The sequence below is a fragment of the Mchenga conophoros genome, linkage group LG2 (genome assembly GCF_057382185.1).
Source record: "Mchenga conophoros isolate Kocher_MC1m ecotype Shallow Benthic linkage group LG2, M_conophoros_male_GT1.1, whole genome shotgun sequence".
NCBI classification, from domain to species: domain Eukaryota; kingdom Metazoa; phylum Chordata; class Actinopteri; order Cichliformes; family Cichlidae; genus Mchenga; species Mchenga conophoros.
Genome location: NC_140527.1, coordinates 21,386,274 through 21,411,864, shown reverse-complemented (window position 1 = coordinate 21,411,864; position 25,591 = coordinate 21,386,274). Strand labels below are relative to the sequence as shown.

The following is a 25,591-nucleotide window of genomic DNA, read 5'->3' as shown; positions in this document are numbered from 1 at the left end:
CGATAGTCATTGAGAGAAGCAGGGTGGGGTTTCTTCGGGACAGGAACAATGATGGACTCCTTGAAGCATGTGGGGATCACCGACTGAGATAAAGAGATGTTGAATATCTCAGTGAACACAGGAGCTAGCTGGTATGCGCAGTCTCTTAGGATACGACCTGGGATGCCGTCTGGCCCTGCTGCTTTCCTGGTGTTCACTCTCTTGAAGGCTCTCCTTACTTCATGCTCGGAGATGATGAGCACGTTTCCGGTGCTGGCAGTATCTTCTTGTCTGCAGCCGTTAGCGCCGCTAACACTAGCATCGTTGGAGTCCTTAGCTGCAGCCTCGAAGCGAGCATAGAAAGTGTTCAGCTCGTCTGCCAGAGTCACGGCCACGTTCGTCATACCGGTTGTTGGTGCTTTATAGTCCGTTATTGTCCTTAGTCCCCGCCACAGGCTCCTAGAGTCACTCTGTTGGAGTTGTGACTCTAGTTTCCTCCCGTAGCGCTGCTTCGCCTCTTTCACCGCCCTCCGCACGTTATATGACGCGGCTTTGTAGGGGTCCATGTCCCCCGTCGTGAGTCCCGTGTTGTAGGCAGCGGTGCGGGATCTCAGAGCGTCGCGGATGGTTTTATCCACCCACGGCTTCTGGTTGGGAAGCAACCAGAGCAGACAAGTATCACATGTGGAGTTCCCCAAGGTTCCATCTTGGGACCCCCTCTGTTTAACATTTACATGCTCCCACTGGCACAGATTATAAAGAACAACAAAATAAACTACCACAGCTATGCAGATGACACACAAATATAATAATAATAATGGATACTTTATTGATCCCCATGGGGAAATTACTTGTTTTTCTCTGCATTTGACCCATTCACTCAGTGAAGCAGTGGGCAGCCCACTAAGCAGGCGCCCGGGGAGCAGTGTGTAGGGACGGTACCTTGCTCAGGGGTACCTCAGGGTAGCCGTTAAGTGGATTCGAACCGCCGACCTTCCGATCATGGGGTGACCACTTTACCTACTGAGCTATCCCTGACATATATATCACAATGTCACCAGGAGACCGAGGCCCTGTACAGGCTCTTGGTAAATGCATTGAGGAAATTAATGACTGGTTGTGCCACAATTTTCTCCAACTAAACAAAAACAAAACTGAAGTAATAGTCTTTGGCGCCAAAGAAAAACGATTACAGGTCACCAGAGAACTTCAATCCATACATCTAAAAACCACAAACCAGGCGAGAAATTTGGGTGTAGTGATGGATGCAGACCTAAACTTAGAAAAACACATTAAGACAATAACAAAATCAGCTTACTATCACCTCAAGAATATTTCAAGGATAAAAGATCTGATGTCTCAACAGGACCTGGAAAAACTAGTCCATGCATTCATTTTTAGTAGGCTTGATTACTGTAACAGCATCTTTACAGGTCTACCTAAAAAAATCAGTCAGACAACTACAGCTCATTCAGAACTCTGCTGCTCGAGTCCTCACTAAGACCAAAAAAGTGGACCACATCAGTCCAGCTCTGAGGTCTTTACACTGGCTGCCTGTCCGTCAGAGGATAGACTTTAAAGTTCTGATGCTGGCCTTTAAAGCTCTGAATGGTTTAGGACCAAAATACATCAGTGACCTCCTGACCCAGTATGAACCTTCCAGATCCCTCAGGTCATCTGGATCCGGTCTTTTATCAGTTCCCAGAGTCAGAACCAGACATGGAGAAGCTGCATTCAGCTTTTATGCTCCTTATATCTGGAGCAAACTCCCAGAAAGCCTCAGATCAGCTGAAACACTCAGTTTATTTAAATCCAGGCTGAAGACTCACCTATTCTCAGCTGCATTTGAATAAAGCACCAAATCCACACTTTTAAGCTTAAATTTCAAAACTTACACTAACTACTGATCTTATCTATTTCTGATTTTATCTGTTTTGATTTTATATACTGTTTTGTTTGTTTGTTAAGCTTAAATTTCAAAACTTACATTAACTACTGATTTTATCTACTGTTCTGATTTTATCTGTTTTGATTTTATATACTGTTTTGTTTGTTTGTTTGTTTGTTAAGTGGGTTTAGAGCTCTGGGTAGCTCCCCAGCTGGGTCTAGACTGGGTCTAGAGAGTATTTTAAATTCAGGGAATTTAAAATAGAAAGTAGCTCGTCCACAGAAGGACTGGTAGCTCCCCTTACGATAAGGGTTCAGATCGCGCGAACAGGTGTGGGATTAGAGCTCTGGGTAGCTCCCCAACTGGGTCTAGACTGGGTCTAGAGCAGGGGTGCTCACACTTTTTCCGCATGTGAGCTACTTATAAAATGACCAAGTCAAAATGATCTACCCACTACAAAAATCCAAAACATATACTTATTTATAAATATATTGAGGATTCTTTATATCTACAATGTATATACATGCATAAGATAAGATAAGATAACCTTTATTAGTCCCACACGTGGGAAATTTGTTTTGTCACAGCAGGAAGTGGACAGTGCAAAAGTTATGACGCAAAAATTAGAATACAATAAGAATAAATACAGTACACAGCTGTACAGAATAGAATAAAATAATATACTATATACAGTAGAATAAAATAGAATAAAAATATACAATAAGATAAAAATAGAATACGAATGCTATATACAACTGAGTAAAAATACAACGATGCCAGAAAAGATTATTGCACTTAGTGTTATTGCACATGTGTGGATGTGTGTGTTTGTTCAGTTAAAGTCTAACCGCAATATCCAATATTTCACAACACAATTAACTATGTAAATTTTTTGTCATTACCTGAGTTTACTCTGATGACTTGCACTGAATTGAATCAGCCAGGGATGCATAGTCCGGACAGTAGCTGCTGACGGCCAGGTTTAAGAGAAAAAACCGAGAGCTAAAAATTGGAGTTAACTCGCTGACTAGCTTGTCAGTTTTACTACACTTCGCGCCGCTGTTTGCGCATGCGCAGCGACCTAAGCGTCAGAAAAAATCTGCTGTCATCTGACTGGCTTCCCTGTATCAATCAAGTGACGGGATGGATGATAGGCTGGCATCTATTTTTTTTAATGCCATGCGATCTACCAATATTACCTTTGCGATCGACTGGTCGATCGCGATCGACGTATTGAGCACCCCTGGTCTAGAGAGTATTTTAAATTCAGGGAATTTAAAATAGAAAGTAGCTCGTCCACAGAAGGACTGGTAGCTCCCCTTACGATAAGGGTTTAGATCGCGCGAACAGGTGTGAAATGTGTGTGTTTAGTTAGTTAGTTTGTTTGCTTGTTTTAATCAATTTTAAATCATGCTTTTTATTTGTTTTTGTTTCTAATGTCTCTGTAAAGCACTTTGAATCACCTTGTTGTTGAATTGTGCTATACAAATAAATTTGCCTTGCCTTGTGAGGCCAGCCCATTATTTGAATGAATAACAAAATTAAGACTCAAAGTAGCATGCAATAAATGTATGTATATGTACAGAACAATGTGACCATCTGCTTTTTGTTGCCAAAACCAAACAACTGTGATGCACCGTGTATTCTGACACCTCACATTCAGAATCGCCTGCAACCTCTGTTAAATTTTTGAGGACAATAACAAGCATGCAGTGGTTAAAAATGCTAAAACAGAATCTAAGCTATTTGTGAAACAATGTTTTCAGATTTGGCAGCCGCCATGAAAGTCAGTTGATGGTCTACCAGGAGAGCAGTCTTTACTGTATTCTCAAAGCAATTTTAACTCAATATCCAAGGGCATTTACACTCCTTGTAGGAGAAAATTGTAGGCATGTCATTTGGTTTTACTCATATTTATAACTAGCCACATTTGTGAGCTCTTTTATTCAACTTAATACATCAGCTACATCAGGAGAGGAGTGCAAAGAAAATAGTCGTAGGACTTTTGGAAATTACCTTCAAACTGCTTTCTCTTTTCTTATGGACAGAAATGCTGTGAATTCCCTCGGTCATTTTGACTAGAAATAAAAAGAAAAAACAAAAACAAAAGTAGAGTGCTCTGTATTTTTGTTTTTTTAAATTTGTTTAATGCTCTGGGCCAGTAGAAATTTGCAAGTTTTTAAATGACTGCTGTTGTAAGATTACAAATGGCAGAGAGAACCTCCAGAAGAGAGTCAGTCCTTATAGATTTACATGTTGAAAAGTTTTGTCATGTAAATAACACAGTTATTTACACAGATGGCCACACTGATTTGACAGTTATATATCAACACAGGTGGTTTTAGATGCTAGCGTTCTGGTATGTTGAGGCATAGCAGACAGCTAACGACAACGAGCCACTAGCCAACACAACCACTGTGGTAGTGGAAACAAGCTTGTTTTGGTGATTGAAAGATTGCAGTGTTATTTAGCAACAGTGTTGTTCAAGTTACATGAAAAAAGTAATTAGTTACTTATTACTGATTACCTCTCCAAAGAAGTAATCGCGTTACATTACTGATTACTTATTTTCAAAAGTAATTAGTTACTTATTATTTAGTTACTTAAAAAAAACATGATACACACTTGAATACGTAATAAAGCAACAGACTTTTAGGCCCTATCTTATTTTTTATCCATAATCCATCATATAAAATTGAATCAAATGGAAAAGTCTCTTTTTAAAAATTGTTTTAATCGTTTTAATCTTTTAACTTTATGCACATTGTATCAAGCAAAAATTAAATTATATGCAAGATTCTCTGACATGAAGAAATTGTTTAACATTTAAATCTACTGTCTGCATATTCCAGCATATAAAATAATGTTTTGTGTTTACACTTTTTCAAATAGATGCAAGTAAAACACAGTGGAAAATAAATAAAATCAAAGACTCAGCAGCTCTTAAATCTATTGTCACCTGTTTATCAGGAGTGGGGCGGGTGGAGGTTTGCCCACAGCAGTCATGTCAGTGGGGGGATCCAGGGGGTTTCTCTGTGAATGTCACGTTCCCGTGGCAGCGTGCTCGCTGCTCGCTCAGATTTGAAGTTTAATTTTTCGCTGTAGAAAGAAGTTTTCTTCCCACACAGAGTGAACAGCGGACGCTAATGTTTTTGTCACTTTTTACGGACTAAAAATTAAAGTAATGTGATTACTTCCACACTTTAAACGCTGCATGGTCGTGCTCTCTCTCACTCCATATTATCCACTTTTGATCTGCACACGTCTGTTGCTGCCACAGGCGTCGCACACGCTTACGTCATTGTCATAAGACACTCTCACAAACAAAATCACGACGGTTTAGTAATGCAGTTATGCAGCGTACATACGGGAAAGTAACAGTAATCTAATTACTTATTTTTCAATAGTAATCCCTTACATTACTCGTTACTTGAAAAAAGTAATCAGATTACGCGTTATTGCCCATCTCTGTTTAGCAATAAGTAGCAGGCATGTATGTTTTTATCGTTGCATCTATAGAGTTACAATGAATGTAGCTTGCTATCCAAGAATGTTATTGTTATAAAGTCTGGTACTATCCTCACCCATCTTTTTTCCACCCTCTTATCTTAATATTTTCATGTGTGGCTCCAAAAAAATGAAAAAGCACCACAGACAAAAATACTGAGGGTTTGAAATGCCTTGTTTTGAAATGCTATGAGCATTACTGTCCTTCAAAGTTGTCAAAAACATGCTGTGTATCACTATCTTGAGGTCATAAAAACCCATTTTACGGCTAGTGAGATGAGCAGCTGTGCCTATTGTGGCGGGAGAGTGAGCGTAAGAGACCCTTTGACCCCCATTACACATCTAAAAGTGATAGAACAAACTATTCCACTTAAGATTCCTCTATGATTTCTCTCCTCTTGCTCTTGCTCCCACAGCTGTTAAAGGTGTGAAAATGTTAAGAGGGATTAAAAAAAGGGAAAAAAGAGTGGTGCCCTGTGAGAGCATGCACACACACGGGCCAACAAAATGAAGCCACAGACATGCATGTAATGTAATAAATCAATGCACCGACATGGAGACTGAAGAATCCATGATTTTTTCTACAATAAAAGAGAAAACGCATATTTGTCATGTAAAACAAGCACTGCTGTCATCTTTCGTTCTACTCTCTGTGTCTAGCATACAATGATTTCTTTCCCTGTTGTAAAATTAGCTATAGGGAACACATCTTCCCCCCCCCCCAGTAAGAACAACAACAAACCAAATTTAATTAGATAAGTGCGGGCTTTTGTTAGGGAATGAAAACTCATGTTGTAAACAAGTGCTTTTTCCTAAATTAACAAACAATTGTTTGAATGAATGGTCTTTCATGATCAGGACCTATGGGGTAAGAATTCACCCAGAACCAATGAAAGTCAATATATTTGAGAAACTCTCAAGGGGAAGTTGAAGATAATGCAAATAAGTAACAAATACACCACACGATATGTTTAAAGCTTTGTTTATACATTCATTGGACTGACTGACTTGCAATTGTTTTCTCTACAGCTGAATAAACATTGCAAAGAAATATCAGCTTTGGAGTCTACAGTCTAAAAACTGTAATCCAGAAGAGACCCACAGAAAGCCTGAAGCACATTTCAGGTCTGCAGAGCACTTTAGTTTAGTTTATGGCCGTCAGGCTACGTCTGTAAACACAATAAATTTGTAGAGGAATATGTAATGGTAACATGCATCAATTATTCTGTTAGGCAACATAAAGTGCACTGGTGGAATTTGTTATTTTAATACCTATATGTTGCAGTTTTAAAGATCCATTACTATCTTTGAGTAAAATAACCATCAAATGTTCAGCTCAGTAAATCAACAGCTTAAAAGTCTGTGGTAGAAATGGTAAGTACAGAGAGTATAGGTGCTGGTCCTTAGATTTGATTCTTCTGCTCATCATAGACCTGCTGCATCCTAAGAAAAGAGCTTGGGTGTCCGGTGGATAGAACAACATATATGACATAGAACATTAACATGTAATCTCAAAGACTATCTTTGATGTTGAGTGGACTGAAACTATGTAGACGAGATGTCACCCCTGAAACATTTGGGTTATAGTTTAAGTATCTCGGGGTCTTGTTCACGAGTGATGGGAGAAGGGAGTGGGAGATAGACAGACGGATTGGTGCTGCAGCTGTAGTGATGCCGACACTGTACCGGTCCGTCATTGTGAAGAGAGAGGTGAATGTAAAAGAGAAGCTCTCAATTTACCGGTCAATCCACGTCGCTACCCTCAACTATGGTTACGAGCTGTGGGCAGTGACCGAAAGAACGAGATCGCGGATACAAGTGTCGGAAATGGGATTCCTCCGAAGGGTGGCTGGCCTCTCCCTCAGAGATAGGGTGAGAAGTTCAGCCATCCAGGAGGGGCTCAGAGCAGAGCCGCTGCTCCTCCACATCGAAAGGAGCCAGTTGAGGTGGTTCGGGTATCTGACAAGGATGCCTCCTGGGCGCCTCCCGGGTGAGGTGTTCCAGGCATGTCCCAGAGGGAGGAGGCCCCGGGGCGGACCCAGGACACGCTGGAGAGATTATGTCTCTCGGCTGGCCTGGGAACGCCTTGGTGTTCCCTCGGACAAGCTGGAGGAGGTTATGGGGAGAGGGAGGTCTGGGCCTCTGCTTAGGCTGCTGCCCCTGCGACCCGGCCCAGGATAAGCGTAAGAAGATGGATGGATGGATATAATTATTATTTTCTATCAAATTAGACCAATAGAAGGAGGTCAGTTGTACTGATTGATTGTTGATTGATGCCAAAAAGAACCATTACCAAAAGAAATATAACCATCACTGCTAAACGTCCAAATTGTAGCTGTTTACTTCACAGCATCTGACAACCAGTACCAGCTATATAATGGTAAGTTCATTATGGGTGGACAGATCAGATACAGATAGAAGTTTATTGGTAATGTTTTTCAAATTGGCTAGCAAATAGAAATAACCTTTTACCCAGATTCTGTATGGTTTGTTACCATTAAATGTGGTAACATTTTGAACAATGACAGATATGAACCACAATTTGATACATTGGTTGCTTTAAGTTTAAAAAAAGAAACATCTTAAGTTCATGAAACCATATTATGTGTCAGCACACCTCTGATATTGTAAAGCAACAGACACTGTAGTTACTGCAGACACTGCATGGTGGAAATCCAGTCTCACTCCAGTCATTAATCCTTTCAGTTTCATTCACACATATCATGCACACACACTCAGTGGTGTACTTTATGTGGATTTTCAAAGGGGATTTGTTCTTAATAAAAATCCAATTCTGACTCCACAGGATCCTTATCCCGCTGAGAGAGTGGGGGTTTGAAGAAGACAGAGGAGGAGTGGGAATACTGCAGCAGAATTAAATGGACAGTGATGGAAACACAGAAAAGACTGTACAACAACAGCCAGGATCTCTCTCTCTCTCTCTTTTTTTTTAAAGACAGCAGCTTCTTAACTATTGAGTTATAATTTAAGGCACTTTAATTAGCTTACTGTAAACTGTGTTGCATTAATCCATCCATCCCAGTTAAACATGTTTGAATCACCCGAAGTAGAAGGCACTCCGAGGACAACTGCTCCTCCCGAACCTTGACTTAACCCACCCAGCTAATAAGATAAGGGTGGGCTTTTGTTACGGAATGAAAACTCATATTGTACCCAGCAGTGTAGCAAAGGTGGCTTAGACTTCTACCTAATCCGTTAAGGCTAACCTCAGACACCTTTAGGGGATGCTCATTTCTGCCTCTTGTTTTTTTTTTTTTTCTTTTTTTTTTAAAATGACATCAGAAACAGCAGTATGCGACATTACGTGATGGCAGAGCTTCAGTTCATCCTTTGTCATTTTTTTTTTTTTTTTTTTTTTAAATAAATAGGACAGGGGGAATGAATGAGAGAAAGAGGGGGAGAGAAAGAAAGAAAACCAAAGGGGAGAAGAGACGGTGAGAAGGGGGGGGGAAGAGAGAGAGAGAAAAAAAAAAAAAGAACTCCTGGGTCACTTGTATGGAGAAAAAAAACAAACAAACAAAAAAAACAAACAGAGGAGACAGCAAACAACAAAGAGCAACATAATAATAGAGAAAACAAAGCACCATCACAATAAACTAGCTAGTCATAGATATCAATATTTACTAAATAATAAACGATATTGTGCAGCACGCAAGATAGACAGCGCACAGTGTGCTTTGAGCGCATGCATGTCTTAAAGCCAAGAAAGCTTTAGTCCGCGTCTGTGAATACCCATGTGTGCATACCTGTGTGGATCAGCATGCTTGCATTCCAAAGGTTTCTCCATGTAATGATCTGCCTCTTGTATTGATGATACTACTCTTTCAGTCACTACACACAGCTTACCATAAATGAAAGTAGGAACACTGACCAATAAATCAATATTTTCAGCTCCATGCCCAAGTCTCTCCTCCCCACAACATCCCAGTACAATTTCTACATCTCTACAGACGCACCAATCAATCTGTCAAGCTCTCACTGCTTTCCTCCCTCACTCAGGAGCAATACCTCCAGATACTTAAACTCTTCCACTTGGGGAAGCAACGTAGCCCTAACCCAGAGTGGATGGCCCACCCTTTACTGAAATGGAAGGTTAATCTCAGACCTATGTGTGCGTTAATTCTCATATGTAGCCACCTAGCACCATCTTTCTCAGTGAGGGCTGAAGGTCACTGCCTGGTGAAACCAGAAAGGCAAAAATAGTCCATTTAACTAGAAAACTTCATCTTATTGGCTGTAAGAAACTCTGTACACAACCATTATACACATTATTCAGCAGATCAGCATGCATTGGATGATGGATAAAGTATAACACTGTGTGGTTATGGTAAAAATATGTCTGTGTGACAAAAAGTCAGACTTCAAGAAACAAAATTAACACTGGTGAAAATCTGGACTCACTAGAAAAAGGTACACACTCTCTACAAATCTAACTATGACAGAGGGAATCTGTATCTCCATAAACTTAGGCCCATCAGTATTTGGATACTGCCATCCATTCATCCGTTCTCTTCAACGTATCCACTTTAGAGTTGCAGGAATTTATCTCAGCTGTCACAGGGTGGGAGGCAGGATACGTCCCGGGCAGGTCGTCAAACTGTCACCAGATTAACACGTACACTGTAAAATGTAATTCTAGATGTTTGTTATTTCAACATATTATTCTATATCAGTTTGATGATATATGACTGAAGTTGTTGTTATAACATAGAATTACAAGTTAAAAATGTCCCAATTACACCAAAAAAAGCTAACTTGAAAACTCATGTCCAGCTAAATCAGCAACTTATGTGAACTTGACAATGTAGGTAAGTTGAGCACAGCAGGATTCAAAACTGTCCCACGTGACTGCTATCGAGGGGAATTGGCGGTTAACGACATGCTCACTTTACTTGGACGTTTTCTAATCGTCTTCTTTGGAATATGCTTTCAAGGTGCGTAACATTGGTTATAACTATAAGGAAAGATAGCTACAAAAGTTGGAACATGTTTTGAATTTATGGCATGACGTGGGTTTTCTCTTTTACCGAAATGTTTGCTTTAGCTAATGTAACTTTAGCCGACAAGGTCCAGCTTGTGTGTCAGGACCAAACTTGACCTAATAAACTGACATATGGCCTTTTTTTTTATGGGTTTAATGTGGCACTGACCAAATCACAAGTATTGTGCCGCTAGCTTTAAAGGTTGTGCACTCAATCACTGTTGCGATATTAGCAAGCTAACTCAGCTAATTAATAAAGCTTATTTCATATTGTCTCTGTACTTGTAAATTTCTTTCAAGTTCACAGGCTGTTGTATTTTGGTGGAAGTTCATTTTGGCAATATTTCCAATAACTGACTGGGTTCAAAAAGAACTTTTTGGCATGCTTGTTGTCATCTGTTTACCCCTATGTAATCACTTAAGTTGTTATTAACTGCTGCATGCTAAGCTGCAAGAGTGCACTGAGGATTGAGACAAAATATGGTCTACAAACCAGCATTATATTAGATTTTATCAGATAGTCCTCCAGTTTTTGCTTTAATTATATTGTGCAGTTATTTGTTACCCTGAAATGCTTTATGCTTAACAACAGCTCACTATTTTAACTTATTTTTGAACTCTTGTGATCAGTATGACTAGATTGTGTGAGTTTCCATTCTAAAAGAGCTATAGTGATAAAATAATTGGCATAAGAGACACAGATTTTTGGCATGGTATACTGCAGAAGTTTTTTGGGTTTTTTTTTTTGCATAATTTACCTTTTAATTGAACTGCATTCCCTGTATTGTAACAAAACTAACATTGTTAATATATCAGAAAATTAGCAAACATGAATAAATGGCGAAAACAATATAATTATAACTTACATTTTTATTTTACTTATTTTAGGTCTGTGAAGCCAAACTTGATGCTGGGGATTTATTTTTGTCAGTGGAGTCAAATGGTAAGTTACAATTTGTGCATTTTGTCATATTGGAAACACCACAGATTATATTGTAACTTAATAGCTCTGTAGAACAAATGATATAAAGATTGTAGTGTCAGGGTACTTCTTAAGAAGTAATATTGCACTATTGATGATCGCATGCAGGTGGCATAAACTAAATATTCAGACGTGCTACCAACAAATGATTCATTAACAAAAGCAATGGAGCAGACCGTTTAGGTTCTTGTGGTTGTAATAACATCCATACCTGCTGTCATTAATTTATTTTCACAGGTCTAGATGATCACATCTGACTTTGTCATTTAAATGAGGTGGACTTGCAAACTTTGCACTCTTTTGGGTAAATTGCCGTCCACTACATATACACAGAATGTGCACAGTATTTCAGATATAAAAAGGGAGTATATAATGGACTTGCTGGCTTTAATGTAAAAAGCCTGTTGTGTAACTTTAATGAGGCAGTTGGACTAAAACAGTATTGCTCATCAAGCTAAACATCTGAGGAATACGGAAATTGTTACTTGTCCTTTTACTCAGTGTTCTTTTAATCGCACGTTTACTAAAGTTTTACATCACACAATCATTCTACTTTAAAAGATTTCAAGACAGAGCTTATTGTTCTCTGAACTTCCTTTCCTTTCAGGTAAAGTGCATCTTTTTGTTTGTTTGCTTTTGTGTGTTTGTGTTTTCTCTAATGGGCCTCAGATGACGGTTTGCTTACATTTGGGTCTCAAAGAATCTTTTTTATTCTGCCCTTTACTCTCCACCCCTCTTCTTCTGTTGCTCAGGTTGAAGCAGAATTTGCCCGTCTTACATCTGTTGACCTGAAAGGGTTTCTTTTTGCTGTTCTTGACCATTATGGAAAGGTTCGTGGAGCTGTACAAAATTAAGAGCGGCATAGGAAGGCTAACCAGCCTCATAAAATGCTTCGGTGATGATGTAAGTGTTCAACTGCGAAATCTAATCCTTTGTTTAAGTTTTAGGTTATCCAGTTCAACTGATGAACTCATTGAAAGAAAGCTGATAAGTAAAGTCTGTCATCATATTTCACAACTGGACATTTAGTGTGGTAACTTTTACTGTGTATATTGGTGGTAGGTTGGATATCATATTCTACTTGAATGTCCTGATAAGCCTGATTCAAAATCTCCAATGATAATCATTTATTGATGGAATTATGTATCAAAAAGCTGTGAATTTGGAGCTTCATAAACACTGTTTAAAAAGTGTTTTTGTTTTCTTTTTGACTTCTTTGACCAGATCCCTACACAAAGGAAGAGGACAGAGGACCTCATTTTCTAAAGGAAGATCCCTCACACACTTTCAAGACTGTGAAGGTTAGCATTGTTTCTTTTAGTAAATTTAATAATGACAGCACCACAGTGGATTTTAAATGAAACATGTGGCATATATGAAACAATAGATACCACATGATAACATGTGTACTTTTTCCTCACCAAATGTATTATTACAAAATCTTTGACACTGGATTTGGTCTAGGTTTCAGAGAAACTAACTGGCAAGCTAGCATTGATATTATTAGTGTCTTGTGTTTATTCATGTCTTCACCAGGGTCTTTGACATTTCGCTGCTGTACTGTTCACTTCAGCTTTACGTTTGATTTCTCACATTGTATATTGTAATGGCAGAGATATTAGGATATTTAAGGGCCTGCAGTGGCTGCTACAGCTGTGGGGGGCAATACTTTGGTGAAATGTCCTGGACCCTGGAAAAGAGACTGTGTAGACTGGGTAAGCAATTAAAGGTTACTGGCCCAGAGTCATTGGGCAGCTGGGTAAAGGTGGATGTTGATATTCAATGCCAATTATGCAACCTGTTCAGCCATGTCTATATGCTCTTTTTTTATGCTGTTAATATAGGGGGGGGGGGGAATAAACTTTAATCAATAAACTGATTAAAGAAGCATTGTCGATCGAGCCACAATCTGATCCTGTAGTGTAGCTGCAGTTTGCACATTTCATGTATTCTCAGCCAGATTTGGTTCAGAGCACAGCCAATATTTGGCATAAGTAGATTTAAATTTACACACACTGATGATGGCAGCTACATTGTAACCACAGTCAACCTGGGGCGCACTGACAGAGGCGAGGTTGCCAGACACTGGCACCACCGGGCCCTCTGACCACCACCAGTAGGCAACAGGTGAAGTGTCTTTCCCAAGGACACAATGACTGAAACTGTCGGAGCCGAGGCTCAAACCGGCAACCTTCCGATTATAAGACGAACTGTCAACTCTTGAGCCACGATTCAGTCATCCACCCATGTGTGTGAATGACTGAATGTGTAAAGTGCTTTGGAGTCCTTAGGGTACTAATAAAGCGCTATACAAATACAGGCCATTTACCATTTAAATTGAAAATTTTGTTTGAATTCTGCAATTGAAGACATGCTCAGTTATTTATGAACATGGTCTTTGTTTAAAGCAAGAAATGGATTTGGGGGGTGCATATCTCATTCTGAAAAAACTTTAACAACTAATAAGTGTTACTCAAAGCCAATCACCATCATCCAAGGTATCAGTATGGCTCTTCTTTGGAAAGACATGAATTCTTAAGCACGAGGGATATTGTGTAATTGTGTAATTTTATTTTATTTTGTCTTTGAACCCTTTTATAGCTGACAGGTATTGAAGACACGTTTTCGAAGGGGATGAAAGTTGGCATTGTGATGGTGAAAGAAGAAGACATCATCGATGTGTTGGTTGTCATTGAGGCGGCAGTAATCCTGTCTAATCTGAGGGATGTCTCAAGTGCCATTTCCATGCTGATGGGCCTTCTTTTTGCCCTCAGCATAGACTATCCAAAGGAAGTTAAGGGCATCTTTGAAGTCATTCAGAACGTCCTAATGAACATTGGTGGAAGGCAGTGCATCTCACTAGTGCATGGTCTAAGAAACAGACTCTTGCAGAACGCCAAGCAGAACTGTAATAGTATGCTCACAGCATACAATTGCCTTAGTGTTAAGGACAGTTTTTATTTTACTGTTTGTTTTTTTTTTATTCTTGCAAGTTCTCATTCTCACTTTTGTATGTCACTAAATGACTACACTTTACATTCCAGATTAGACAATTACTCATTTGTTCATGGTTTAAGAAACTTATGTGAACAACAATATAATGGTGGACTCTGCAGATGTTTATCTCATGCAAGTCAGTAGTTTTTCCTTTGTTTTGCAATTGAGCAGACTCAAACTAATGTTTCTGAAATATTCATATTATCAAATGTTTCAGAAGCATGCACTCATTTTCAGAGATATTGGTTCTGTGGAATTTGTTGCAATTGTAAACAAAGACAAATACAAGAGTTTGATGTCTTAGTTGTTATAAACTGATCTTTACTGTCACTTATCAAAGGTTTTGTACTATTTTAATATTTCAAGTTTTATGCTAACAGGTGTGACTGAGCACAGTGAAGTTTTAAAATTTTGCAAATGTAAAGAATAACTTTTCTAAAATAGCAAGTCTCCCGTTGATACATTACATTAATGCAGACTTTATGTAGTTACTTCACAAGAATCACTACTGCTCCTAGAGTATTGGTCAGAATTTAATCTTCACCCAAACTGGGCTCAAGACCAAGTTCAAATTTATTGTTTCACAGGGAGCAACTTTTGAGTTTTGATGGATTGTGAGCCTGATTTTTCTGTTTCTCAGATGACTAAGATGGCACAATAAATGGTGAATGTTGGGTGCTCATGAGTAATTGTCTTGTCATGTTCTTAAAACAAACCTTCTGCCTGAAATGATCAGATACACTTTAATGGAATCTGTGAGTTTTTATTTTTTTTTCTGTAAACAACAGAAAATTTATTTAAAGGAATGTCGATATTTAAACCTGAGATCTAAGATAAACCTAACAGGTAGTTTTGCTGAAATGGGTGTTAGAAAGCTTAAAAAAAACTTAAGATGTTCAATACACATTTTTCTTTACATCCAGTCAATCAACTCTGATAATTAAAATGAAACTGATTTAGTTCACTCAGCTACCGTAAGGAGCTCAGTTAATTAATAAACTTAAATCAATTTAGCTAACAGATTATGTTAGTTAAGCTAAAATAGATTCCTAAGTTAAAAGACCTACTAAAGTATTTGAATTAACTAAAAAACCCAAGTCAACTGAACTAGGACAAGAGTTTAATAAACAATAGATTATTTTAATTTAGCTGAAAGGGTTTCCCCAAGTAAAAATGACAATTAAAGGAGTTGAACTGACTAACAAATCTCAGTCAACTAAACTAAGATGAAAGTTTAGACAACATGTGATTTTTCAACATAACATTTGGTTGTGTTACAAGAACAAACTTTATTTCTTGACTTAACTTAAAATTTTAAGGCAGCCCTTTACCTGATATTTTTAAGTTGAAACAACAAGTTATATTTTACAGTGTAGAGACAGAAAACCATTCACACCTACAGCCAATTTAGAATCACCAGTTAACCTAACCCCCATGTCTTTGGACTGTACCCAGAGAGAATCCACGAAGACACGAGCAGGACGCAGGACCAATTGCTGTGAGGAGACATTTCTAACCACTGCACCACCTGCTGCCCTTGGGCAACGACATAAGTTAAAAAAATAAAACATCCTCTGATTTACAATCCATTGTGGTTGTGTACAAAGAATCAAGACATAATTGAAGTGTCAACTTGATCAAATTAAAGCTGTGCTTCAATCACATCAAGATTGTTTTATTTAAAGTTCACTGTGATGCTGCACAGAGGCAAACTTACAAGGAAAACTGTGTCCCTCCAAATCCTCACTTGTATGCCTGCATGCTTGTTTTTGCATTGATTTTATTGACAACTTTTAGTCCATTTGATGGACAAACTACTGGACTACGTGTATTATTACCAGGTTGTTTGTCTTGACTCCAAAAACTAACTCACTGAGGTTTGAGTTTCAGTGGTAGGTTTTTGAAATCATAAAACCAAAGACATGTAAAATATGACTTTTTAACAAAAGCCAAATCTTTTCGGATTTTTCTGACACATCTGGCTTAAATAACAGAAGAAAAAAAAATAACCTACCAAATTCATGCTGTACATATGTTTTTCTATATAATCTTACCTCCTTGTAAAGTTATTTGCCTGCTAAAGGCATGAAGTGATATTTATGTAATTCACTAAACAGACAAACTAACTTGAAAGAATGAATGTTGTTGTGAATAATAAATATTTACAGCCTCCAGGCATCAAATTATGCAATAATTAATCGAGGTTAATGCCACACTGTTGCCTTTCTGTGTAATGATGTTAAATAACCAGTGCACTTGATTTTCAATCAATCAGAGTCTGTCTCACACCGGAGATCAAGGAACACACTTAAATGCTGAGCTACAGCTTCGGGGTCTGAGGCTTTAAGGTATTTGCTTTCTAAAATGCAGCTTTGAAGTCACATCAACTGACTCAAGTCAGTGTGCCAACCAAGAGGAAAAAAGGAAGATTCCGATGATGTCGTTTGGGTTTCAAATCCTCGTCCCTGAAGCTTGACAGGTGGTTCTTTAAAGTTGGAGGCTCTCCCCATTAGGGAAGACATGTGACTTCACAGCAATGTGATTTACCTTTCTGTCCTTAGAAATATTTTTAAACATCTCCGGCATGATCCACTTCTCAGCTGTATGTTGATGCTACATCAAACACACATAGTACTCACCCCAGCTTCAAAATTATGGAAGTACAACATCTGATGATTTGCAGATTTGGAGAACTACTTTAGCACCCAGTGTAATCTAGACTAATTAATAATTATACAAATGTCACCAGTTCAAAAACACTCCTCCCTCATATGTGCAAAATACAGCCTGCTTTTAACGTCCAAATCGTACTCTAAAGTTGCATTAAATACAATCCTAGTATTAACAGGTGTTCAAATGACTATTTAAGGCCCCGACCACATAAGCCTAGAGACTGGTCAGTATCTGACAACCACAGGTGTTAGGGAAAACGTGTATTCTCCAGCTGGGTTTCAAGAGGTTGCTTGTAGGCACTGCATGAAATTAATCGAAAAGAGATATACAATGTTACACCAAAACACTTGTAATCGCCTTGATCGCAAAGAGGTTTGCATGTTTCCATGGTCAACCATAGTTTGTACAGAAGATGTGCATACATGTGTGTGCATACAGTGACATGCAATCTGGAAAAGTTAGACAATTCACCTCCAAAGTATGAAGTGAGCCTTTTGATTGTTTGCAGTGGTAAAGCATAACCTTTACTTTGAAGGTGTACAGTTTTCCTTACTGCCTGGATGAATGATTAAAAGTTAACTGTTTCCTAGAATGACTTCTACAACCACTTTAAAAGCTAATAATGTGGCATTATTGTGTGATAACTGATTCTTATACTGTCCAAATAAAAAAGAAAGAAAGAAATCTATTGTCAAACTGTGATGAAACATTCTGAGCATAGCCGGCATCGACTGGTGAAAAAACCTGTGAATGATATGTGGTTTCAATGTAAATTTCTTACCTCTTATATACAGTATCTAATGCTGTATTTTCATTGTCATTGCACTGAAAAACATCTAATTATTACCCAGTAATGGCCTCATTTCCTGCATCATATAATTATAATACTGCAGGCTTGCAGGTTGAAACCTGAGTCTTTCATTCATTTTTGAAACATGACATGGAAGATGATTTAATGCTTTTTTATCGTATTCTGTTCAAATGCAGTAATTTGCCTCGTACGCCCAACACAGTAAGCCTTACACACACACATAGACAGGCTTAACCACTATTTGACCTTGGGCTACAAATGGTTCACTTTTCTTCCTAACTATCCTCTCTCCCAGCGACATACACCTGTGACCTTGGAGCCCACTTCTTTCTTTTCTTGCCGTTATTTTTTTCCTGTAAAAACAGATGGATACAGGTGTTTTCACCATCTCAGCTCCACTGCAGACATTTCTCACCCTCTTTGTTTTCTATCTCTCTTTCTCTCTCTGCAAGTCCCTCCTTCTCTATCAAGGTAGCAAACAAAAGCAGATTACCATATTCATGAGCCCCCCGATGACAAATGAAAGCAGGAGTAAAAGAAAGAACAAAACCCATTCTTTATTGCACGTCCATCGCATATTGATCATCCTTTCAACTGCAATTATTTTCTCAATCCCTTTGATGCTCTTACTCCACCCTCACAACTTTGATTTTCACTCTATTTTCGCTCTCCTGTCTGTCAAAAGCCCGTTTAGATCGAGGGAGAGAACTGTCCGTGTGAACATTATGATGCTGATGGAAAGGCTAAACACCTTGTACTAGCTTATGTAATGCGATGTACCGTGTCTCCTACGTGTGATAGAGAGGGGGGAAAAAATCAAACGTCCTTTTTTCCTCCTGCTTGCTAGCACTAACATTAGCTGTTTAGCTGCCAGAGGAGGACAATGGTGGAGCGGCGAGCAGTAGTGGAGATATTTTCATTAAAAAAACAATACAAGTACACTACAGTACAGAATAAAAACATTACTCCACATTATACTGCTTACAGAACTTTGGCTCTTTGGAAGCATCTGCACAGACAGCATGCTAACACAAAGCTAGCAAAAAACCCAGAGTGATGCTAAAGCCGACTGTATGCTGACCCCAGTCCAACAGTCAGAGCCTGAAGTGAGTGATGAGCAGTCAGGCTTGCACCCTTTGTTTCTATCTGTTCATGTTTCTAAAGTAGAATCGCTGTGACGATGGCTTTGAAGACTCTTAGAGCTGGTTTTCATTTTTGCTTCGTGTCCTCGGCTTTGTTTTCACACCTAAACAGTAAGAGATCACATTTGTCCTGATTAGGATTGGGATTTGTGTTGGTGTGTGGGACTGTAGCCTGTAGGTTTCTGTTGTTAACTGGTAATTATGAGACAGTGTGTTTCAGGTCATTTGTTGGAGTAATGAGAAAGTAATACAATGAGTAGTGTCCTGAATTACTTTCTCTGGTGAGTAATTAAGTAATGCACTGCATTACTTTAAGAAAAGCAATGCAGTGCATTACTTTAAGAAAAGTAATGGGTAATGTGTAACAACCCAAACACTGATTATCAAGCGAGTTCAACATATCCAGGAAATCCTTTTGATGCTCTGGCATTGCTTACAAGAACGTTGGCAATCAGGCAAGAGCAGCGCAGCTCCCTCAGTCGAGCCAGGGTTCTCCAAATTAGCTATGAGGCTTTCACATGACAAGAGTGGTGACCAATCAGAAACAGGAGGGGTTAACTGATATTACCAAAAAAAGAGGTCGAAATAACAGAGGTGTGGACTCGAGTCACATGACTTGGACTCGAGTCAGACTCGAGTCATTAATTTTATGACTTTAGACTTGACTTGAAAAAATGTTCTAAGACTTGTGACTTGACTTGGACTTTTACACCAATGACTTGGGACTTGAATTGGACTTGAACCGGTTTACTTGAAAAGACTTGATATTTTACCCCAAATATAAAATTTAACATGCATATTATATAGAGATTGAAAATGTGACGTCATTCACGGGTAGAACCGCAAAGGATTCTGGGAACTCGTGGCAAGCGGTACTAGCGCACGCAGGCTTTCAATTAAAATCAGTTATACAGCGATAAAAAGAAACACAAAAATGTCAAGAAGCCGTTGTATTATTAACTGCAATAGCCGGTCGCATGACAGCCACGGGAAGCCGACGGGTAAAGAGATCGGTTGTTATCGGATTACGTCGTTGAAGAGAAATTGTTCAAGCCATGTTTCCGAAGTAACAAAGACACGACGGATGGCCTGGGCCCTGTGCTTCGTACGTCGCTTACTACATCCAAGATCAAATGAAACATCCAAGACCAAATCATCGCGCTAACTCTGAGCTCGCTATTCCGGTTCCCCGAACACACCTGTTGTTGACGATTAGTATAGCTGGATGAAGTAATGTGAGATCACTGGGTGGCCCAACAGGGGCTACGCATCGATAGTAGAAACATTGATCGGCAACCCTTTGATTGGTCGGCGAAAATGTCGAAGGAGCGTGCTCGGTATTTTTCGGCAGCAGAGCAAGAACTCTTGAGTGAGGGATTTCAGGAGTTTCAGAGTTTAATTAAAACGCAAGGGAACACTGCAAAGGCTGCAAAAGCAAGGAGAGAGGGCTGGCAGAAAGTTGCTGACAAATCAAACTCGTAAGTAATTCAATAATAACAATAATAATGGAGTGGATTTATATAGCGCTTTTCAAGGCACCCAAAGCGCTTTACAATGCCACTATTCATTCACTCTCACATTCACACACTGGTGGAGGCAGCTACGGTTGTAGCCACAGCTGCCCTGGGGCAGACTGACAGAAGCCAGGCTGCCATATTGCGCCATCGGCCCCTCTGGCCAACACCAGTAGGCGGTAGGGTAGATTTATCATATCACACCATATTATCCAATATTATATTACATTATATTATATTATAATATGTTATATTATATCCCCTTTCACATTAGAGCCACAACAGGACCCACTAGAACATGGGAACAGGTAAAAGTGAAATATAAGAATATTCTACAGAATGGTAATATTTATCACTTATATTGCTTGTCGTCTCTTGGAAAGAGACCCTGGAATACTCTGTTTGTTTGTTCATAACAGCAACCAAGAAAAGGGCAGAGCAAAAAAAAAGACAGGTGGTGGTCCTGCACCCCCTCGTCAACAAGTTGGTTAAGTGAATAATACCCTCACGGGAAAATCGATATCGCTCTATGAGCACACTGTCGCGCTGAGCTAAAGGATCCTGTCTGTCCCGCAATATACGCTGAATTCTGAGGACTCTCCTTATCAATCTTGCACCTTCCGCAATGGGTTGCTCGCGTAAACGGACAGGATATGACTGCGACAGGCTTCCCAAATCCACCTTCGCTTTTATAGCCGTGGTCTCTCATCTTGATTACACGAAGTAATTTACAATTACTACTCTGAAATATGAATTACATCTGTAATAATCACATACATGTAATAGAATGTTAATAGTACATTTCCCTTTTTTAGGGAATGACCTGTATGTATCTGTGTGAAATCAATAAAAGGATCAAGTGCTGCATTATCTTTAGTTACATTGATGTTATTTATTTATGGTGAAACAGTGGTGGAATATCGCTGTTGCTTTCGTATGAATGACGCGGACATACCTGCGTGGCCGCGATCTAATCCTGTTTACATAAAGTAAACCTGCTCCCCAGCAGGTTTACGCTTACGGCTCTGTTGCTATGACAGCAAGTCCCGGATGGGCTTCGGGGAACCGAACGATCCAGGATCACGCGAAATCGTCAACAATCTCATCCAGCTAACTCACTTAGCGCGGTACGAAGAACAGGCCCCTGGATTGCAGCCATTCAAAGATCAAATATAACGTCCCAGAACCCTCCAGCTCACAGGTTAGTCTGCTCCAAGCATTTACACGAAGGTCAGTGTTTTTTAGTACTTAATACGTCATTTTCATAACATAATTGGTGATATAGGTTACAAGCAAGTCTGGCGCTGAACAGAAATTGTCGCGCTATGCTCCTTTATTTATTGTGCATAAATAGTGAATTGTCCTGACACAATATTGCGTTTCGCTTCTGTTATTATGGTACATTGACAAAGACATATACTTTTATTCACAGGATAAAACTGGTTTTTTGTATCACTAATTGCCCAGTACGATTACAGCATACAGTATTATTGTCACTGCTACATTTCTGTAACGCGTACCAGAAATTATTTCCACTACTAATTAATTACCGTTGAGCTCAAAGGTCCTATTAATAAACGGTTAAGGAATGTGTATTTATGACGACAATTTGTGAGACTGGTAAACTTATGATACGTACGATGGTCTTTCGTTCTACACGGTGCATTTCAAGGTCCTGTACCCATCTGTCGGTAAACTGTACCTGGGCTTGTTGCAGTGACCGGAAGTTACTAAACTTCATGAGTGTATGCACTCACTCCAAGAACCGTATAATTATAAATATGCATATAAATATGCTACGATGAGATAGCTGACTTCATCTAACTAGCAAATGTTGTCCAGGCTACGTTGGTGATACAGTTTTTTTTAATGTGTATGATATTTTTGTCATGCGATTTTAAAGCCGGTCCTACAACCGCATCCAAGAATAACATGCAGCTTATCTCAGAACTGTCGGTGAAAATTATTCTTGGAGCTAGGTTTAATTGAGCTGCATTTTAAAGAGGTGCAATTTCACAATTTGTGTATATTTTCTAAGTTCACTATTTTGTCATGTGTTGAGAAAAACACAGATTTTAAAATTACATGGTCTAATATTTACATTTAGCATATAACTGCAACATTATTTTTTCGTTTTGTTTTTTTTTAAAGACTCGAAAGGACTCAGGGATTCAAAGTTTCAGACTTGTGACTTGACTCGGACTTTTACACCAGTGACTTGAGACTCGACTCTGACTTGCCTGACATTACTTGAGACTTGACTTGAGACTTGAGGATAAAGACTTGAGACTTACTTGAGACTTGCAAAACAATGACTTGGTCCCACCTCTGCGAAATAATACAGAGAGATTAAAAACACAATGCAGTGCACAAGCACTTGCTATAGCTAAAGCGTGCGAGTGTGTGGAAAAGGATTAAAAAGATACATATATATGTGTGTGTGTACTGTTTATCAAAGTGGAAAAGTGCTTTGTAGGAAAGTGTAATTGACGCCAGGAGAGAAAGCCACTAAAAAATGCCAACTGTGTGTAATCAGCCTCAATCAGCATCGCAGTTAAATGGTGCGTGAGCAAATAACAAACAAATATGAAAACAGAATTCAAACTGCCAAGTATATTTAGCCTACCTGGAAATTTTTATGATTCCATTAAGTATGAGGTTCTCTGTTTTACAAGATCTCCATATTAAGGCTTGTTTGCTTCAGAGTAACTGTATTTCCTATTGATGCTTGTAAGGGAATAATGAAAACTTGATAGTCTCTAAAAACTTTAAACTTTCTTACATGCAGAGAGGTCCGCAGAGTCTTTTGGAAATGGTGAGGCTCGTTTCTGAAGAATTGTGTGGTTATCAGTGGTTTTGTATAACTCCTCCTTAAGCACCGCCTCTGTGATACTGAAAACCCAGTTACCCCTAAATTATCTGCCAAATCCTGCTTTGGAGTACAGGCCACAAGTCTGACAAGTTCTGGATTTGTCCACATGTAGAGCCTGAATTCCTTCAACTAACTAGGCCACAGTATTCAGTTTGAGTGTGTTTTTTAATGTATTATTACCTTCTCCCATATTGGCCGTCAGCATCTTCCTCTCTGCATGAGCTTCTCTTGTTGTCCTCTTTTACTCTGGTTTTACAGTGGAACCCCGACTTACGCAATTAATTCGTTCCAGAGGGTCTTTTGTAAGTCAAAATTTTCGTAAGTCGAAGCACCTTTTTCCATCGTCTTTTGAGTGAGGCGATGCTGGCTGAAGATGAAGTTCTTGGTGGAGGAGGATGTGGCAGAGGTTGAAGAAAGCATGTGTATGCATACATACATACGTACGTGTACATGTATATAACATTATGGAATTAAATTTTTTTAAATTTTCTATTTTATCTATTTACGTGGGCATTTTGCCGTACCACGGGCAGAAATATTGCCGTTAAGTGCCTTCGTAACTTGAAATTTTGGTTAAATGGGGACTTCGTAAGCCGGGTTTCCACTGTATTTCCTGCCTGCTTTTGTTCCTGCTCCCTCTCACCTTGTCTGCGTTCTGTCCCTCACTATAATTTACTGATTGTGTCCTCGTGCTCTCACTATTTTGTCATGTCTATACTAGAGATGGACCGATCCGATATTACGTATCGGTATCGGTCCGATACTGACCTAAATTACTGGATCGGATATCGGAGAAAAATAAAAAATGTAATCCGATCCATTAAATATCACGAAAGCACCTCACAAAACTTGCAACACGCCGTAACTCACCTCAGAACGTTAGCACGTCGGAGCAGTATGCATCACGTGATAGAGCGGCTGTGGCATGCGGGACCTGTGGTGGTCTGGATAGCATTTGGAGCTTCGCTAGCAACCCGGCATTTCATCTCCGACAAAGTTATCCCGAGAGAAGTAAACCAAGTGTGTAAGTCCATCTCTGAATGTTTGTAAAGCATTCCTGCGTTAAGCTTAACAAGCGACTGCCTCTTCTTGCTGCTACTTCAATCATGAAACTGCTTAACGATCAGCTGATCGGCTTTTCTGTCGCCAGTCCGTGTCTCTAGTTTGCTTTTGGCCCACTTTGCATCAGAAAGAGGAAACCAGCGGCTGAACAACAGCAGCACGTTTAAGCTTGATCAGCTGTTGTTAGAATGTATTTAATATTACTTTCTACACCAGGATCTTTTTCTACAGCTGACGGCTGGTAACTGTGCAGGGGCGGATCTAGCAAAGTTTACCCAGGGGGGCCGATAGGGCATTAACAGGGAAAAGGGGGCACAAAGACATACTTTTCTTTCTTATTCTCATTTAAAATGTCTAGCTTTTAATAAATAATTATCTGACACCCAAAGTTTTAATTTGATGCAAAATGAATAGAAGTCAATTACTGTATATAGTAACTATTAAGTCTAATATATATACCCTAGTAAGCTATAGTACTTTTTCCTTTGGGAAGGTACCATCTGTGCAGTCTGCAATTTTGTTGAAGAAAGATGTTGAATCTATTTAATATTTGTTGAAAAATAATTAATTTCTGTGCATTTTTTTTCACACTGCATCAAATTAAGGTTGATTACGTCGATTAAGCATCACGAGGTGGAGCGTGAGGGGTGGTTCCCCATTTTTTATTTATTTATTTTTGTTGTTGCTGGGAGTTGGAACCCTATTAGTTAGGTTGCTTAATATTTATGCTAAGTACTCTTTCAAATACCAGAATAGGGAGGATGGTGTAGGTTTAAGTTTATTAGATTGATCAGTATTGCTGAACTATGAAATAATTTTTTTTGCATACAGGTATAACAGAATAGCTTTAGTGTAGTTGTTGTTTTAAACTTGAGTATGAACTTATACAAAATGCGGCAAGATATTTAAAAAACAGTTTTGTTGATTAAAAAAAACACTATATCGGATTCATATCGGTATCGGCAGATATCCAAATTTATGATATCGGTATCTCTAGTCTATACAGAATTAAAAGCAATTCTTAGAATTGTTTAATTAAAATTGGGACTGTGTGTAAAGCTGTCTGTAATGTAACATTTATTGTTCATATTTTTTTGTCATAACCTTTGAATTGAAGCTGAAACTTTGCACTTTAATCACATCTTAATTGTTTCATTTCAAA

General features: G+C 38.9%; 1 protein-coding gene and 1 long non-coding RNA gene across 2 annotated transcripts in view; one reads left to right on the top strand and one right to left on the bottom strand.

The window, feature by feature from the left end:
• The window catches only part of il1rapl2 (interleukin 1 receptor accessory protein-like 2), a 420,712-nt gene that overhangs the window by 67,939 nt on the left and 327,182 nt on the right, over positions 1 to 25,591 (bottom strand). The gene's annotated exons all lie outside the window — the stretch shown is intronic.
• LOC146581883 (uncharacterized) lies at positions 12,210 to 14,576 on the top strand. Its single transcript, XR_014893988.1, has 3 exons — positions 12,210 to 12,261; positions 12,583 to 12,659; positions 13,960 to 14,576. It is a non-coding gene; the product is annotated as an uncharacterized LOC146581883 (long non-coding RNA).